We start from the raw sequence: 6,000 nt of genomic DNA on the forward strand, positions 1-6,000 counted from the left end.
GTAAACTTTGAAATGGCAACTTGTTTTATACGGTATCGTAAAGAGAGCTTGTACAATATAAAGCGTAGTTCAAACAGTACTGTAATAAAAGTTGATTTATAAATTTTAACATGATTTCTCCCTCTCTTGTTTTGCATGTTAGACATCAAGGATTCATGTCCAACACTCCCAGGGCAGGTACAGCATGGGTTAGATACAGAGTAAAGCTCCCTCTACACTGGCCCATCAAACACTCCCAGGGCAGGTACAGCACGGGTTAGATACAGAGTAAATCTCCCTCTACACTGTCCCATCAAACACTCCCAGGGCAGGTACAGCACGGGTTAGATACAGAGTAAAGCTCCCTCTACACTGTCCCATCAAACACTCCCAGGGCAGGTACAGCACGGGTTAGATAGAGTAAAGCTCCCTCTACACTGTCTCATCAAACACTCCCAGGGCAGGTACAGCACGGGTTAGATACAGAGTAAAGCTCCTTCCACACTGTCCCATCAAACACTCCCAGGGCAGGTACAGCACGGGTTAGATACAGAGTAAAGCTCTCTCTACACTGTCCCTTCCGTGCTGTCCTGTGGTTTAGAGTCAGCTCACCATTTGAGTTAGGAACGGGAGAGGCCATTTAGCCCCAGCCTGTTCTGCCATCAGTGGGACCCCACGGCTGATCTGTATCTTAACCCGATCCACCCTACTTGGATCCGTAACCCTTAATGCTCTTGCCTAACATTCAGGTGCTGAATTCCAGGTAGCTTTACACCGTGGGGCCTACAGCCACTGGGCGCTGGATGGAGCCTGGACCCTCGGGGAGCAGACAGTGCAGGTTCATCTTACTTGAGCCTGGGTTCGATCTGACTCCAGTTGGGAAGTGGCTCGGCCGCACGGCCAGTCTGAACTGAATGGTACGGCAGAGGCTCTGAGGAAGTTAAGGAGCGTGGGCCAAGGAAGGAGAGATGTCGGGTGGAGAGTCGCAGTGAGGCGGACACTGATAGTTACTGCGCACGGGCATCTGATGACCACAACAGGCAGGTTAAATCTGTTCATCAGCGATTCACTCGATCCAGAATTAAGGCACAAAATTTTACCACAGATTGGACCCGTCACACCCGAGTTCTCCAAACCAGTCACCCTCTTCATCCCATGTCCCTGCCCTTTCCATAATCGCTTGGCCATTTTTCTTCTGTTTTTTCCCTCTAATATTTATCCTCATCCTTTTTTTAAGCATTTGCCTGTGACTCTCTGGGTAGCTCTCTCTCACCTGAGTCAGAAGGTCGTGGGTTCATGTCCCATTGCAGAGACTTGAGCCCACAATCCAGGTCGACACTCCCAGTTGCCAGTACTGAGGGAGCGCCGCACTGTCGGAAGTGCCATCTTTCAGACAAGACGTTAAACCGAGGCCCCGTCAGCCCCCTCAGGTGGACGTGAAAGATCCCACCGGAGTTCTCCCTGGTGTCCCAGGGCCAATACTTACTCCTCCACCAACATCACCAAAACAGATTATCTGGCTGTTATTACATTGCAACACCTCCCGACAGTGCGGCCCTCCCTCAGTACCGCCCCTCCGACAGTGCGGCGCTCCCTCAGTACTGCCCCTCCGACAGTGCGGCGCTCCCTCAGTACCGCCCCTCCGACAGTGCGCCGCTCCCTCAGTACCGCCCCTCCGACAGTGCGGCGCTCCCTCAGTACCGCCCCTCCGACAGTGCGGCGCTCCCTCAGTACCGCCCCTCCGACAGTGCAGCGCTCCCTCAGTACTGAACTAGGTGTGCGGGCCTAGATTATGAACTCCTGAAGTGGTACTAGTTAAAATAGCTGAGTAAACGAGGAAGGAAGAAAATGTGGGGGGGGGGGGTGCGAAAGGAAGTGTGGATATAAGCAGAAGTATCCTCTTTTAAATTGATGTTGTATTTTAATCCCCTGATTTAAAAATTTTAGTGTCAATTTGTCTTAAGTCGAAATCAATCTTCTCAGAGTCAGAAGGTCGCAGGTTCGAGTCCCACTTCAGAAACTTGAGCTCAAAATCTTGGTTGACACTCCAGTGCAGTACTGAGGGAGCGGCACACTGTCGGAGGGGCAGTACTGAGGGAGCGGCACTGTCGGAGGGGCAGTACTGAGGAAGCGCTGCACTGTCGGAGGGGCGGTACTGAGGGAGCGCCGCACTGTCGGAGGGGCAGTACTGAGGGAGCGGCACTGTCGGAGGGGCAGTACTGAGGAAGCGCTGCACTGTCGGAGGGGCGGTACTGAGGGAGCGCCGCACTGTCGGAGGGGCAGTACTGAGGGACGCCGCACTGTCGGGGGGCGGTACTGAGGGAGCGCTGCACTGTCGGAGGGGCAGTACTGAGGGAGCGCCGCACTGTCGGAGGGGCAGTACTGAGGGAGCGGCACTGTCGGAGGGGCAGTACTGAGGGACGCCGCGCTGTCGGAGGGGCAGTACTGAGGGACGCCGCACTGTCGGAGGGGCAGTACTGAGGGAGCGGCACTGTCGGAGGGGCAGTACTGAGGGAGCGGCACTGTCGGAGGGGCAGTACTGAGGAAGCGCTGCACTGTCGGAGGGGCAGTACTGAGGGAGCGGCACTGTCGGAGGGGCAGTACTGAGGGAGCGCCGCACTGTCGGAGGGGCAGTACTGAGGGACGCCGCACTGTCGGGGGGCGGTACTGAGGGAGCGCTGCACTGTCGGAGGGGCAGTACTGAGGGAGCGCCGCACTGTCGGAGGGGCAGTACTGAGGGACGCCGCACTGTCGGGGGGCGGTACTGAGGGAGCGCTGCGCTGTCGGAGGGGCGGTACTGAGGGAGCGCCGCACTGTCGGGGGGCGGTACTGTGGGAGCGCTGCACTGTCGGAGGGGCAGTACTGAGGGAGCGCCGCACTGTCGGAGGGGCAGTACCGAGGGACGCCGCACTGTCGGGGGGCGGTACTGAGGGAGCGCTGCGCTGTCGGAGGGGTAGTACTCAGGGAGTGCTGCACTGTCGGAGGTGCTGTCTATCAGATAGATTAAACTGAGGCCCAGTCTGCTCTCTCAGGTGGATGTAAAAGATCCCACGGCCACTGTTGGAAGAAGAGCAGGGGGAGTTCTCCCCGGTGTCCTGGGGCCAATATTTATCCCTCAACCAACATCACTAAAACAGATGATCTGGTCATTGTCACATTGCTGTTTGTGGGAGCTTGCTGTGCGCAAATTGGCTGCCGTGTTTCCTACATTACAACAGTGACTACACGTCAAAAAAAGTACTTCATTGGCTGTAAAGCGCTTTGGGACGTCCTGAGGCGGTGAATGGCGCTGGAGAAATGGGAGTCTTTCTTTTATAACACTACACGGGATGGTTCAAACTCTGCAGGACGGTCGTGCCTCGCTGTGCGTGAATCGCCGCACCGTGTGCTGGAAGTTTCCAGAACATTGCACTCCTGTTTTGGCTGGTATTTGGCTTCAACTGAAAATACCGGCAAAGCCAGGCGCAGGCCTGAGGCCTGTATTTGAGGCCAGGGCTGGAAAGAGGCGCGGAGACGACTGCGAGCGAAGGTGACGCTAACCTTGGGGCTTGCAGAAAAGGCTGTGGGTTATCGGGGCAAGGGAAGACCGAGGGAGATGAGTTCGTGCATTGAGGTGCTGGAAGAGAATGCGTTACGGGATCCCGAGCTCAGCACAGTGAGAATGCGAGGACGAGGAGGAGCTCCGGAGAAGGGACAGCCATATTGGTGGTGTCACTAGACCCCACCCGGGGTAAATCCTTTTGTCTGCCTGTTCGGGTGGATGTTGAAGATTCCACGAACACTGTTGGACGGAGAGCAGCAGCGACGGGAGGGGTGGGTTCTCCCCGGGGGGCCAACGTCCCTCCCTCGACCGACCGCCCCAAAAAATTGGGCGTTCAACTCATCGCCGTTTGTGGGATCGTAGTCACAAAATGGCAGCCACGATCGTCGCCGCACTTCAAATCGGAGGGTGCGGGGGGGGTAAACGTTCCCTCAACACGGCGTGGGTTCTTGCAGAGAAGGTGGGGGTGGGGGGCGTCAATGTTCCCTGTAAGCGGTGTTTGTTCTGCGTGGCCTGTTTTAATGGGCGGTCCCCTTGTAAATCCTGCGCATGCGTAGAAATTGAATGTAAAAACCAGAGAACGGCTTGCGCGCACCTTAGCGGGAATATTGGTGAGCACGTGTGTGTCTGGGGGGTTACTGGGTGAGGACAGGACTGAGCTGGCCTGTGCTGTCCCCACTATAGTTTGAGCCTGAGTGGATTTGCACCAGTTTAGTTTCCCCACTGACATCAGTTCACTTCAGTCAGATTAAGGTTTAAATCTGACACTGAAATGGTTTGAACAGCAGCCACAATCAGTCCCAGCATTTCATTTTGGAACGAAAATCAGCTCCTTTAATCAAGGGTGGTGAGAGGCTGGCTCCCTCCGACTCTGGTTTCACATCCTAACTCCCTGAGGTGGTTCACATTCTGGCCTCCTGACCGATATAGCAGCAGCTTGCAATCTGACCTTCACCGGCGTTCCTCGACCTCAAGTGCAGCCTCCAGCTCCATCAGCTGGGTCTTCGAGGTTTACCCACTCCCGAGACTTGAGCACACAATCCAGGCCGACGCCCCCAGTGCCAGTACTGAGGGAGCGCCGCTCTGTGGGCAGGACTGAGGGAGCGCCGCACTGTCGGAGGGGCAGCACTGAGGGAGCGCCGCACTGTCGGAGGGGCGGTACTGAGGGAGTGCCGCACTGTCGGAGGGGCCGTCTTTCAGATAAGACATTAAATTGAGGCCCCGTCTGCTCTCTAAGCTGGATGGAAGATCCCACAGCCACTATTTCGAAGAAGAGCAGGGGAGACACAGACATACGCTGGCACACACATGGAGACACACCATGTACACACACCCACACGACCAAGAATATCTGAAATTCAGGTTTAACTTATTTGGAAGACAAATTGGTGTTTTGAATAAATGTACGGATGGATCAGTAACTCGAGATTGTTTACATGCCTCGCGTCACCCCGAGTGGTGGAGCCTCCAACATAGCGAGATCCAGCGGCAGGCTCGTCAAACACTCCATCTCATTGACCCAGAGGGTCACACACTCCATCTCATTGACCCAGAGGGTCACACACTCCATCTCATTGGCCCAGAGGGTCACAGACTCCATCACATTGACCCAGAGGGTCACAGACTCCATCTCATTGACCCAGATGGTCACAAACTCCATCTCATTGGCCCAGAGGGTCACAGACTCCATCACATTGGCTCAGAGGGTCACAGACTCCATCTCTTTGGCCCAGAGGGTCACAGACTCCATCTCTTTGGCCCAGAGGGTCACAGCCTCCATCTCTTTGGCCCAGAGGGTCTGATGCTCCATCCCATTGGCCCAGAGGGTCTGATACTTCATCCCATTGGGTCAGAGGGTCTGAGGCTCGATCCCATTGGCTCAGAGGGTCTGATGCTCCATCCCATTGGCTCAGAGGGTCTGATGCTCCATCCCATTGGCACAGAGGGGCTGAGGCTCCATCCCATTGGCACAGAGGGGCTGAGGCTCCATCCCATTGGCACAGAGGGGCTGAGGCTCCATCCCATTGGCACAGAGGGGCTGAGGCTCCATCCCATTGGCACAGAGGGGCTGAGGCTCCATCCCATTGGCTCAGAGGGTCTGATGCTCCATCGCATTGGCCCAGAGGGACTGAGACACCATCCCATTGGCCCAGAGGGTCTGATGCTCGATCCCATTGGTCCAAAGGGTCTGATGCTCCATCCCATTGGCTCAGAGGGTCTGATGCTCCATCCCATTGGCTCAGAGGGTCTGAGGCTCCATCCCATTGGCCCAGAGAGTCTGACACTCGCACACGCACTGTCGCACACATTCTACATGACCACAGAGGTCATCATACCCACGACCAGTCATGTCCTTCACTGACATGTCCACACACTCTCTTGCACATTTTCACACGCATTATTCCCCAACCAACATCGCTGCAACTTGGCCATTTACCTCATGGTGTTTGTCGGAGTTGTCTGTGCACAAATTGGCTGCT

The sequence above is a fragment of the Somniosus microcephalus genome, unplaced genomic scaffold (assembly GCF_052327205.1).
Source record: "Somniosus microcephalus isolate GS21.2 unplaced genomic scaffold, FLI_Smic_1.0 unresolved_chr2, whole genome shotgun sequence".
Classification (NCBI taxonomy): Eukaryota; Metazoa; Chordata; class Chondrichthyes; order Squaliformes; family Somniosidae; genus Somniosus; species Somniosus microcephalus.